A 14440-nucleotide genomic window follows, 5' to 3' on the forward strand; every position below is an offset into this window, starting at 1 on the left:
GCATGTCCCTATCTGTAACAGTGCTTGATATATTACATTTATGCATATTTAATGAGATCACATGACCATATATGGTCATCTTGTTTGTTAGTAGCATTTCATGTACCATCACTTCAATATTGCACTGGTTGCATGTTCCTATCTGTAACAGTGCTTGAGATATTGCAATTATGTCTATAAAATGAGGTCACGTGACCATATAAAAGAACAAAAAAATATGAAAAAACATTCTAAAATCTTCTTATAAAAAACGGCTTTTCGCCTAGACTTCCATATTGTGGAATTAAATACTATGTCATATGATCTTTCAAACTTATTCAGGGTTAGTTGATTCGCCGAAAATTATGCAAATGAGATGCAAAACAAAATTTAAAAAAATTCTAAAAAAAAAAGTCACGTGACCGCTAAAGTTTTTTTTGATGAAATTTGTAGCCCTTGTCGCTCTGCTACTATCATAAAAAAATTGGAGCACTCAGACCCTCAGAAAGGTGCGTAATTCGGCATTGAAAATTTCGCCTTTAATCCAAGATGGCGGCCTGGTCATGTGACCTATGTGTCTGAACTTAGGATATGCACCAGATCTCATACAGCTTTACCATTGTGGCAAGTATGAAACTGATCGGTCCAACGGTGTTGACATAAAGCGTGACCAAAAATTTAGGCGGAAGAATAATAATAATAAATATAGCTGCGTTGCAGCAATGTCGGGTTTCGAGCCCACTGACTTATTAGCAGCGTTCCAAAATCAGCATCATTGACAATAATATATTAATGGAAATTGCATGACCTTCATACTAAACATGTTACATTTTCCAGTCTATAACAATGCTTAAGATATTACAATCTTGCATATTTAATGATGTCCCACGACCATATATGGTCATCGGATGTTTTTGTCAGCTATGTTGTGCAATAACTTCAATATTGCATTGGTTGCATGTTCCTCTCTGTAACAGTGCTTGAGATGTAACATTTATGCATATTTGATGAGGTCACATGATCATATATAGTCATCACATTAGTTAGTCACATCTCTTGTTCCATAGATTCGATATTGCACAGGTTGCATTTTTCTATCTGTAACAGTGCTTGAGTTATTACATTTTTGCATATGTGATGAGGTCACATGATCATATATAGTCATCGGATATGTCAGTCACCTCTGTTGTGCAATAACTTCAATATTGCACTGATTGCGTGTTTCTATCTGTTACTGTGTTTCAAATATAACATTTATGCATATTTGATGAGGTCACATGACCATATATGGTCATCACATTAGTTAGTCACATCTCTTGACCCATACCTTCGATATTGCACAGGTTGCATGTCCCTAACTCTTACAGTGCTTGATATATTACATTTATGCATATTCAATGAGTTCACCTGACCATATATGGTCATCTTGATTGTTAGTAAAATTTCATGTACCATCACTTCAATATTGCACTGATTGCATGTTCCCGTCTGTAACTGCGCTTGAGTTATTACATTTATGCATATTTGATGAAGTCACTTGACCATATATGGTCATCACATTAGTTAATCACATCTCTTGTCTCATTGCTTCGATATTGCACAGGTTGCATTTTTCTATCTGTAACAGTGTTTGAGTTATTACACTTATGAATATTTAATGATATCACATGACCGTGTATGGTCATCAGATGTGTTAGTCATCTCTCTTGTGCAAGACCTTCAATATTGCACTAGTTGCATGTTCCTGTCTGTAACAGTGCTTGAGTTATTACATTTATGCATATTTGATGAGGTCACATGACCATATATGGTCATCACATTAGTTAATCACATCTCTTGTTCCATAGCTTCGATATTGCACAGGTTGCATGTTCCCGTCTGTAACAGTGCTTGAGTTATTACATGTATGCATATTTGATTAGGTCACATGACAATATATGGTCATCACATTAGTTATTCACATCTCTTGTCCCATTGCTTCGATATTGCACAGGTTGCATGTTACCATCTGTAACAGTGCTTGAGTTATTACATTTATGCATATTTGATGAAGTCACATGACCATATATGGTCATCTTGTTTGTTAGTAAAATGTCATGTACCATCACATCAATATTGCACTGGTTGCATGTTCCCGTCTGCAACTGTGCTTGAGTTATTACATTTATGCATATTTGATGAAGTCACACGACCATATATGGTCATCACATTAGTTAGTCACATCTCGTGTCTTATAGCTTCAATATTGCACAGGTTGCATGTTCCTATCTGTAACAGTGCTTGATATATTACATTTATGCATATTTAATGAGATCACATGACCATATATGGTCATCTTGTTTGTTAGTAGAATTTCATGTACCATCACTTCAATATTGCACTGGTTGCATGTTCCTATCTGTAACAGTGCTTGAGATATTGCAATTATGTCTCTAAAATGAGGTCACGTGACCATGTAAAAGAACAAAAAAATATGAAAAAACATTCTAAAATCTTCTTATAAAAAACGGCTTTTCGCCTGGACTTCCATATTTTGGAATTAAATACTATGTCATATGATCTTTCAAAGTTATTCAGGGTTAGTTGATTTGTCGAAAATTATGCAAATGAGATGCAAAACAAAATTTAAAAAAATTCTAAAAAAAAAAGTCACGTGACCGCTAAAGTTTTTTTTGATGAAATTTGTAGCCCTTGTCGCACTGCTACTATCATAAAAAAATTGGAGCACTCAGACCCTCAGAAAGGTGCGCAATTCGGCATTGAAAATTTCGCCTTTAATCCAAGATGGCGGCCTGGTCATGTGACCTACGTGTCTGAACTTAGGATATGCACCAGATCTCATACAGCTTTACCATTGTGGCAAGTATGGAACTGATCGGTCCAACGGCGTTGACATAAAGCGTGACCAAAAATTTAGGCGGAAGAATAATAATAATAATAATAATAATAATAATAATAAACGGAACAATTACAATAGGGTTTCGACCAAATGGGCTCGAAACCCTAAATATAGCTGCGTTGCAGCAATGTCGGGTTTCGAGCCCACTGACTTATTAGCAGCATTCCAAAATCAGCATCATTGACAATAATATATTATAGGAAATTGCATGGCCTTCATACTAAACATGTTGCATGTTGCTGTCTAGTAACAGTGCTTAAGGTATTACAATCTTGCATATTTAATGATGTCCCAAAACCATATATGGTCATCGGATGTTTTTGTCAGCTCTGTTGTGCAATAACTTCAATATTGCATTGGTTGCACTTTCCTATCTGTAACAGTGCTTGAGATATAACATTTATGCATATTTGATGAGGTCACATGACCATATGTGGTCATCACATTAGTTAGTCACATCTCTTGTTCCATAGATTCGATATTGCACAGGATGCATGTTCCCGTCTGTAACAGTGTTTGAGTTATTACATTTATGCATATTTAATGATGTCACATGACCGTGTATATGCATCAGATGTGTTAGTCACATATCTTGTCCCATAGCTTCGATATTGCACAGGTTGTGTGTTTCTATCTGTTACTGTGTTTCAAATATAACATTTATGCATATTTGATGAGGTCACATGACCATATATGGTCATCACATTAGTTAGTCACATCTCTTGTCCCATAGCTTCGATATTGCACAGGTTGCATGTTCCCGTCTGTAACAGTGCTTGAGTTATTACATTTATGCATATTTGATGAGGTCACATGATCATATATAGTCATCACATTAGTTAATCACATCTCTTGACCCGTAGCTTCGATATTGCACAGGTTGCATGTCCCTAACTCTTACAGTGCTTGATATATTACATTTATGCATATTCAATGAGGTCACATGACCATATATGGTCATCTTGTTTGTTAGTAGAATTTCATGTACCATCACTTCAAAATTGCACTGGTTGCATGTTCCTATCTGTAACAGTGCTTGAGATATTGCAATTATGTCTATAAAATGAGGTCACGTGACCATATAAAAGAACAAAAAAAATATGAAAAAACATTCTAAAATCTTCTTATAAAAAACGGCTTATCGCCTGGACTCGATATTTTGGAATTAAATACTATGTCATATGATCTTTCAAAGTTATTCAGGGTTAGTTGATTTGTCGAAAATTATGCAAATGAGATGCAAAACAAAATTTCAAAAAATTCTAAAAAAAAAAGTCACGTGACCGCTAAAGTTTTTTTTGATGAGATTTGTAGCCCTTGTCGCACTGCTACTATCATAAAAAAATTGGAGCACTCAGACCCTCAGAAAGGTGCGCAATTCGGCATTGAAAATTTCGCCTTTAATCCAAGATGGCGGCCTGGTCATGTGACCTACGTGTCTGAACTTAGGATATGCACCAGATCTCATATAGCTTTACCATTGTGGCAAGTATTGAATTGATCGGTCCAACGGCGTTGACATAAAGCGTGACCAAAAATTTAGGCGGAATCATAATAATAATAAATATAGCTGCGTTGCAGCAATGTCGGGTTTCGAGCCCACTGACTTATTAGCAGCGTTCCAAAATCAGCATCATTGACAATAATATATTAAAGGAAATTGCATGGCCTTCATACTAAACATGTTGCATGTTCCTGTCTGTAACAGTGCTTAAGGTATTACAATCTTGCATATTTAATGATGTCCCATGACCATATATGGTCATCGGATGTTTTTGTCAGCTCTGTTGTGCAATAACTTCAATATTGCATTGGTTGCATTTTCCTATCTGTAACAGTGCTTGAGATATTGCAATTTTTATGCATATTTGATGAGGTCACATGACCATATGTGGTCATCACATTAGTTAGTCACATCTCTTGTTCCATAGATTCGATATTGCACAGGTTGCATGTTCCCGTCTGTAACAGTGCTTGAGTTATTGCATTTATGCATATTTAATGATGTCACATGACTGTGTATGGGCATCAGATGTGTTAGTCACATATCTTGTCTCATAGCTTCGATATTGCACAGGTTGTGTGTTTCTATCTGTTACTGTGTTTCAAATATAACATTTATGCATATTTGATGAGATCACATGACCATATATGGTCATCACATTAGTTAGTCACATCTCTTGTTCCATAGATTCGATATTGCACAGGTTGCATGTTCCCGTCTGTAATAGTGCTTGAGTTATTACATTTATGCTTATTTGATGAGGTCACATGACCATATATGGTCATCGGATATGTTAGTGACTTCTGTTGTGCAATAGCTTCAATATTGCACTGGTTGCATGTTCCTATCTGTAACAGTGCTTGAGTTATTACATTTATGCATATTTGATGAAATTACATGACCATATATGGTCATCACATTAGTTAGCCACATCTCTTGTCTCATAGCTTCGATATTGCATAGGTTGCATGTCTCTATCTGTGATTCTGCTTGAGATATTACAATTATGCATATTTAATGACGTCACATGACCATATACGGTCATCACATTAGTTACTCACATCTCATGTCCCACAGCTTCGATTTCGCACAGGTTGCATGTTCATGTCTGTAACAGTGCTTGAGATAATTCAATTATGCATATTTAATGAAGTCACATGACCATATATGGTCATCACATTAGTTAGCCACATCTCTTGACCCATACCTTCGATATTGCACAGGTTGCATGTCCCTAACTCTTGCAGTGCTTGATATATTACATTTATGCATATTCAATGAGGTCACATGACCATATATGGTCATCTTGTTTGTTAGTAAAATTTCATGTACCATCACTTCAATATTGCACTGGTTGCATGTTCCCGTCTGTAACTGTGCTTGAGTTATTACATTTATGCATATTTGATGAAGTCACATGACCATATATGGTCATCACATTAGTTAGTAACATCTCGTGTCTTATAGCTTCGATATTGCACAGGTTGCATGTCCCTATCTGTAACAGTGCTTGATATATTACATTTATGCATATTCAATGAGGTCACATGACCATATATGGTCATCTTGTTTGATAGTAAAATTTCACGTACCATCACTTCAATATTGCACTGGTTGCATGTTCCTATCTGTAACAGTGCTTGAGATATTGCAATTATGTCTATAAAATGAGGTCACGTGACCATATAAAAGAACAAAAAAATATGAAAAAAACATTCTAAAATCTTCTTATAAAAAACGGCTTTTCGCCTGGACTTCCATATTTTGGAATTAAATACTATGTCATATGATCTTTCAAAGTTATTCAGGGTTAGTTGATTTGTCGAAAATTATGCAAATGAGATGCAAAACAAAATTTAAAAAAATTCTAAAAAAAAAAGTCACGTGACCGCTAAAGTTTTTTTGGATGAAATTTGTAGCCCTTGTCGCACTGCTACTATCATAAAAAAATTGGAGCACTCAGACCCTCAGAAAGGTGCGCAATTCGGCATTGAAAATTTCGCCTTTAATCCAAGATGGCGGCCTGGTCATGTGACCTATGTGTCTGAACTTAGGATATGCACGAGATCTCATCCAGCTTTACCATTGTGGCAAGTACTGAGCCGATCGGTCCAACAGCGTTGACATAAAGTGTGACCGAAAAACGGCGGAAGAATAATAATAATAAATATAGCTGCGTTGCAGCAATGTCGGGTTTCGAGCCCACTGACTTATTAGCAGCGTTTCAAAATCAGCATCATTGACAATAATATATTAAAGGAAATTGCATGGCCTTCATACTAAACATGTTACATGTTCCTGTCTGTAACAGTGCTTAAGGTATTATAATCTCGCATATTTAATTATGTCCCATGACCATATATGGTCATCTGATGTTTTTGTCAGCTCTGTTGTGCAATAACTTCAATATTGCATTGGTTGCATGTTCCTATCTGTAACAGTGCTTGAGATATAACATTTATGCATATTTGATGAGGTCACATGACCATATATGGTCATCACATTAGTTAGTCACATCTCTTGTTCAATAGATTCGATATTGCACAGGTTGCATGTTCCCGTCTGTAACAGTGCTTGAGTTATTACATTTATGCATATTTAATGATGTCACATGACCGTGCATGGGCAACAGATGTGTTAGTCACATATCTTGTCTCATAGCTTCGATATTGCACAGGTTGTGTGTTTATTTCTGTTACTGTGTTTCAAATATAATATTTATGCATATTTGATGAGGTCACATGACCATATATGGTCATCACATTAGTTAGTCACATCTCTTGTTCCATAGATTCGATATTGCGCAGGTTGCATGTTCCCGTCTGTAATAGTGCTTGAGTTATTACATTTATGCTTATTTGATGAGGTCACATGACCATATATGGTCATCGGATATGTTAGTGACTTCTGTTGTGCAATAGCTTCAATATTGCACTGGTTGCATGTTCCTATCTGTAACAGTGCTTGAGATATAACATTTATGCATATTTGATGAGGTCACATGACCATATATGGTCATTGGATGTGTTAGTCACTTCTGTTGTGCAATAGCTTCAATATTGCACTGGTTGCATGTTCCTATCTGTAACAGTGCTTGAGTTATTACATTTATGCATATTTGATGAAATTACATGACCATATATGGTCATCACATTAGTTAGCCACATATCTTGTCTCATAGCTTCGATATTGCATAGGTTGCATGTCTCTATCTGTGATTCTGCTTGAGATATTACAATTGTGCATATTTAATGACGTCACATGACCATATACGGTCATCACATTAGTTACTCACATCTCATGTCCCACAGCTTCGATATTGCACAGGTTGCATGTCCCTAACTCTTGCAGTGCTTGATATATTACATTTATGCATATTCAATGAGGTCACATGACCATATATGGTCATCTTGTTTGTTAGTAAAATTTCATGTAACATCACTTCAATATTGCACTGGTTGCATGTTCCCGTCTGTAACTGTGCTTGAGTTATTACATTTATGCATATTTGATGAAGTCACATGACCATATATGGTCATCACATTAGTTAGTCACATCTCGTGTCTTATAGCTTCGATATTGCACAGGTTGCATGTCCCTATCTGTAACAGTGCTTGATATATTACATTTATGCATATTTAATGAGATCACATGACCATATATGGTCATCTTGTTTGTTAGTAGAATTTCATGTACCATCACTTCAATATTGCACTGGTTGCATGTTCCTATATGTAACAGTGCTTGAGATATTGCAATTATGTCTATAAAATGAGGTCACGTGACCATATAAAAGAACAAAAAAATATGAAAAAACATTCTAAAATCTTCTTATAAAAAACGGCTTTTCGCCTGGACTAAATATTTTGGAATTAAATACTATGTCATATGATCTTTCAAATTTATTCAGGGTTAGTTAATTTGTCGAAAATTATGCAAATGAGATGTAAAACAAAATTTAAAAAAATTCAAAAAAAAAAAGTCACGTGACCGCTAAAGTTTTTTTTGATGAAATTTGTAGCCCTTGTCGCACTGCTACTATCATAAAAAAATTGGAGCACTCAGACCCTCAGAAAGGTGCGCAATTCGGCATTGAAAATTTCGCCTTTAATCCAAGATGGCGGCCTGGTCATGTGACCTATGTGTCTGAACTTAGGATATGCACCAGATCTCATACAGCTTTACCATTGTGGCAAGTATGGAACTGATCGGTCCAACGGTGTTGACATAAAGAGTGACCAAAAATTTAGGCGGAAGAATAATAATAATAATAATAATAATAATAATAAACGGAACAATTACAAAAGGGTTTCGACCAAATGGGCTCGAAACCCTAAATATAGCTGCGTTGCAGCAATGTCGGGTTTCGAGCCCACTGACTTATTAGCAGCGTTCCAAAATCAGCATCATTGACAATAATATATTAAAGGAAATTACATGGCCTTCATACTAAACATGTTGCATGTTCCTGTCTGTAACAGTGCTTAATGTATTACAATCTTGCATATTTAATGATGTCCCATGACCATATATGGTCATCAGATGTTTTTGTCAGCTCTGTTGTGCAATAACTTCAATATTGCATTGTTGCATTTTCCTATCTGTAACAGTGCTTGAGATATAACATTTATGCATATTTGATGAGGTCACATGACCATATGTGGTCATCACATTAGTTAGTCACATCTCTTGTTCCATAGATCCGATATTGCACAGGTTGCATGTTCCCGTCTGTAACAGTGCTTGAGTTATTACATTTATGCATATTTAACGATGTCACATGACCGTGTATGGGCATCAGATGTGTTAGTCACATATCTTGTCTCATAGCTTCGATATTGCACAGGTTGTGTGTTTCTATCTGTTACTGTGTTTCAAATATAACATTTATGCATATTTGATGAGGTCACATGACCATATATGGTCATCACATTAGTTAGTCACATCTCTTGTTCTATAGATTCGATATTGCACAGGTTGCATGTTCCCGTCTGTAATAGTGCTTGAGTTATTACATTTATGCTTATTTGATAAGGTCACATGACCATATATGGTCATCGGATATGTTAGTGACTTCTGTTGTGCAATAGCTTCAATATTGCACTGGTTGCATGTTCCTATCTGTAACAGTGCTTGAGATATAACATTTATGCATATTTGATGAGGTCACATGACCATATATGGTCATTGGATGTGTTAGTCACTTCTGTTGTGCAATAGCTTCAATATTGCACTGGTTGCATGTTCCTATCTGTAACAGTGCTTGAGTTCTTACATTTATGCATATTTGATGAAGTTACATGACCATATATGGTCATCACATTAGTCAGTCATATCTCTTGTCACATGGCTCCGATATTGCATAGGTTGCATGTCTCTATCTGTGATTCTGCTTGAGATATTACAATTATGCATATTTAATGACGGCACATGACCATATACGGTCATCACATTAGTTACTCACATCTCATGTCCCATAGCTTCGATTTTGCACAGGTTGCATGTTTCTATCTGTAATAGTGCTTGAGATAATTCAATTATGCATATTTAATGAAGTCACATGACCATGTAATGTCATCACATTAGTTAGTCACATCTCTTGACCCATACCTCCGATATTGCACAGGTTGCATGTAACTAACTCTTGAAGTGCTTGATATATTACATTTATGCATATTCAATGAGGTCACATGACCATATATAGTCATCTTGTTTGTTAGTAAAATTTCATGTACCATCACTTCAATATTGCACTGGTTGCATGTTCCCGTCTGTAACTGTGCTTGAGTTATTACATTTATGCATATTTGATGAAGTCACATGACCATATATGGTCATCACATTAGTTAGTCACATCTCGTGTCTTATAGCTTCGATATTGCACAGGTTGCATGTCCCTATCTGTAACAGTGCTTGATATATTACATTTATGCATATTTAATGAGATCACATGACCATATATGGTCATCTTGTTTGTTAGTAGAATTTCATGTACCATCACTTCAATATTGCACTGGTTGCATGTTCCTATCTGTAACAGTGCTTGTGATATTGCAATTATGTCTAAAAAATGAGGTCACGTGACCATGTAAAAGAACAAAAAAATATGGAAAAACATTCTAAAATCTTCTTATAAAAAACGGCTTATCGACTGGACTCAATATTTTGGAAATAAATACTATGTCATATGATCTTTCAAAGTTATTCAGGGTTAGTCGATTTGTCGAAAATTATGCAAATGAGATGCAAAACAAAATTTACAAAAATTCTTTAAAAAAAAGTCACGTGACCGCTAAAGTTTTTTTTGATGAAATTTGTAGCCCTTGTCACACTGCTACTATCATAAAAAAATTGGAGCACTCAGACCCTCAGAAAGGTGCGCAATTCGGCATTGAATATTTCGCCTTTAATCCAAGATGGCGGCCTGGTCATATGACCTATGTGTCTGAACTTAGGATATGCACCAGATCTCATACAGCTTTACAATTGTGGCAAGTATGGAACTGATCGGTCCAACGGTGTTGACATAAAGCGTGACCAAAAATTTAGGCGGAAGAATAATAATAATAATAATAATAATAATAATAATAAACGGAACAATTACAAAAGGGTTTCGACCAAATGGGCTCGAAACCCTAATAATAATAATAATAATAATAAACGGAACAATTACAAAAGGGTTTCGACCAAATGGGCTCGAAACCCTAATAATAAACGGAACAATTTCAATAGGGTTTCGACCAAATGGGCTCGAAACCCTAATAATAATAAACGGAACAATTACAATAGGGTTTCGACCAAATGGGCTCGAAACCCTAAATATAGCTGCATTGCAGCAATGTCGGGTTTTGAGCCCACTGACTTATTAGCAGCGTTCCAAAATCAGCATCATTGACAATAATATATTATAGGAAATTGCATGGCCTTCATACTAAACATGTTGCATGTTCCTGTCTGTAACAGTGCTTAAGGTATTACAATCTTGCATATTTAATGATGTCCCATGACCATATATGGTCATCGGATGTTTTTGTCAGCTCTGTTGTGCAATAACTTCAATATTGCATTGGTTGCATTTTCCTATCTGTAACAGTGCTTGAGATATAACATTTATGCATATTTGATGAGGTCACCTTACCATATATGGTCATCACATTAGTTAGTCACATCTCTTGTTCCATAGATTCGATATTGCACAGGTTGCATGTTCCCGTCTGTAACAATGCTTCAGTTATTACATTTATGCATATTTAATGATGTCACATGACCGTGTATGGGCATCAGATGTGTTAGTCACATATCTTGTCTCATAGCTTCGATATTGCACAGGTTGTGTGTTTCTTTCTGTTACTGTGTTTCAAATATAACATTTATGCATATTTGATGAGGTCACATGACCATATATGGTCATCACATTAGTTAGTCACATCTCTTGTTCCATAGATTCGATATTGCACAGGTTGCATGTTCCCGTCTGTAATAGTGCTTGAGTTATTACATTTATGCTTATTTGATGAGGTCACATGACCATATATGGTCTTCGGATATGTTAGTGACTTCTGTTGTGCAATAGCTTCAATATTGCACTGGTTGCATGTTCCTATCTGTAACAGTGCTTGAGATATAACATATATGCATATTTGATGAAGTCACATGACCATATATGGTCATCGGATGTGTTAGTCACTTCTGTTGTGCAATAGCTTCAATATTGCACTGGTTGCATGTTCCTATCTGTAACAGTGCTTGAGTTATTACATTTATGCATATTTGATGAAATTACATGACCATATATGGTCATCGCATTAGTTAGCCACATCTCTTGTCTCATAGCTTCGATATTGCATAGGTTGCATGTCTCTATCTGTGATTCTGCTTTAGATATTACAATTATGCATATTTAATGACGTCACATGACCATATACGGTCATCACATTAGTTACTCACATCTCATGTCCCACAGCTTCGATATTGCACAGGTTGCATGTCCCTAACTCTTGCAGTGCTTGATTTATTACATTTATGCATACTCAATGAGGTCACATGACCATATATGGTCATCTTGTTTGTTAGTAAAATTTCATGTACCATAATTTCAATATTGCACTGGTTGCATGTTTCTATCTGTAACAGTGCTTGAGATATTACATTTATGCATATTTGATGAAGTCACATGACCATATATGGTCATCACATTAGTTAGTCACATCTCGTGTCTTATAGCTTCGATATTGCACAGGTTGCATGTCCCTATCTGTAACAGTGCTTGATATATTACATTTATGCATATTTAATGAGATCACATGACCATATATGGTCATCTTGTTTGTTAGTAGAATTTCATGTATCATCACTTCAATATTGCACTGGTTGCATGTTCCTATCTGTAACAGTGCTTGAGATATTGCAATTATGTCTATAAAATGAGGTCACGTGACCATATAAAAGAACAAAAAATATGAAAAAACATTCTAAAATCTTCTTATAAAAAACGGCTTTTCGCCTGGACTTCCATATTTTGGAATTAAATACTATGTCATATGATCTTTCAAAGTTATTCAGGGTTAGTTGATTTGTCGAAAATTATGCAAATGAGATGCAAAACAAAATTTAAAAAAATTCTAAAAAAAAAAGTCACGTGACCGCTAAAGTTTTTTTTGATGAGATTTGTAGCCCTTGTCGCACTGCTACTATCATAAAAAAATTGGAGCACTCAGACCCTCAGAAAGGTGCGCAATTCGGCATTGAAAATTTCGCCTTTAATCCAAGATGGCGGCCTGGTCATGTGACCTATGTGTCTGAACTTAGGATATGCACCAGATCTCATAAAGCTTTACCATTGTGGCAAGTATGGAACTGATCGGTCCAACGGTGTTGACATAAAGCGTGACCAAAAATTTAGGCGGAAGAATAATAATAATAATAATAATAATAATAATAAACGGAACAATTACAAAAGGGTTTCGACCAAATGGGCTCGAAACCCTAATAATAAAAACGGAACAATTTCAATAGGGTTTCGACCAAATGGGCTCGAAACCCTAAATATAGCTGCGTTGCAGCAATGTCGGGTTTCGAGCCCACTGACTTATTAGCAGCGTTCCAAAATCAGCATCATTGACAATAATATATTAAAGGAAATTGCATGGCCTTCATACTAAACATGTTGCATGTTCCTGTCTGTAACAGTGCTTAAGGTATTACAATCTTGCATATTTAATGATGTCCCATGACCATATATGGTCATCGGATGTTTTTGTCAGCTCTGTTGTGCAATAAATTCAATATTGCATTGGTTGCATTTTCCTATCTGTAACAGTGCTTGAGATGTAACATTTATGCATATTTGATGAGGTCACATGACCATATGTGGTCATCGGATATGTTAGTGACTTCTGTTGTGCAATTGCTTCAATATTGCACTGGTTGCATGTTCCTATCTGTAACAGTGCTTGAGATATAACATTTATGCATATTTGATGAGGTCACATGACCATATATTTTCATTGGATGTGTTAGTCACTTCTGTTGTGCAATAGCTTCAATATTGCACTGGTTGCATGTTCCTATCTGTAACAGTGCTTGAGTTATTACATTGATGCATATTTGATGAAATTACATGACCATATATGGTCATCACAATAGTTAGCCACATCTCTTGTTTCATAGCTTCGATATTACATAGGTTACATGTCTCTATCTGTGATTCTGCTTGAGATATTACAATTATGCATATTTAATGACGTCACATGACCATATACGGTCATCACATTAGTTACTCACATCTCATGTCCCACAGCTTCGATTTTGCACAGGTTGCATGTTCATGTCTGTAACAGTGCTTGAGATAATTCAATTATGCATATTTAATGAAGTCACATGACCATATATGGTCATCACATTAGTTAGTCACATCTCTTGACCCATACCTTCGATATTGCACAAGTTGCATGTCCCTAACTCTTGCAGTGCTTGATATATTACATTTATGCATATTCAATGAGGTCACATGACCATATATGGTCATCTTGTTTGTTAGTAAAATTTCATGTACCATC

This window comes from Saccoglossus kowalevskii, chromosome 12 (genome assembly GCF_978046115.1).
Source record: "Saccoglossus kowalevskii chromosome 12, keSacKowa6.1, whole genome shotgun sequence".
NCBI lineage: Eukaryota > Metazoa > Hemichordata > Enteropneusta > Harrimaniidae > Saccoglossus > Saccoglossus kowalevskii.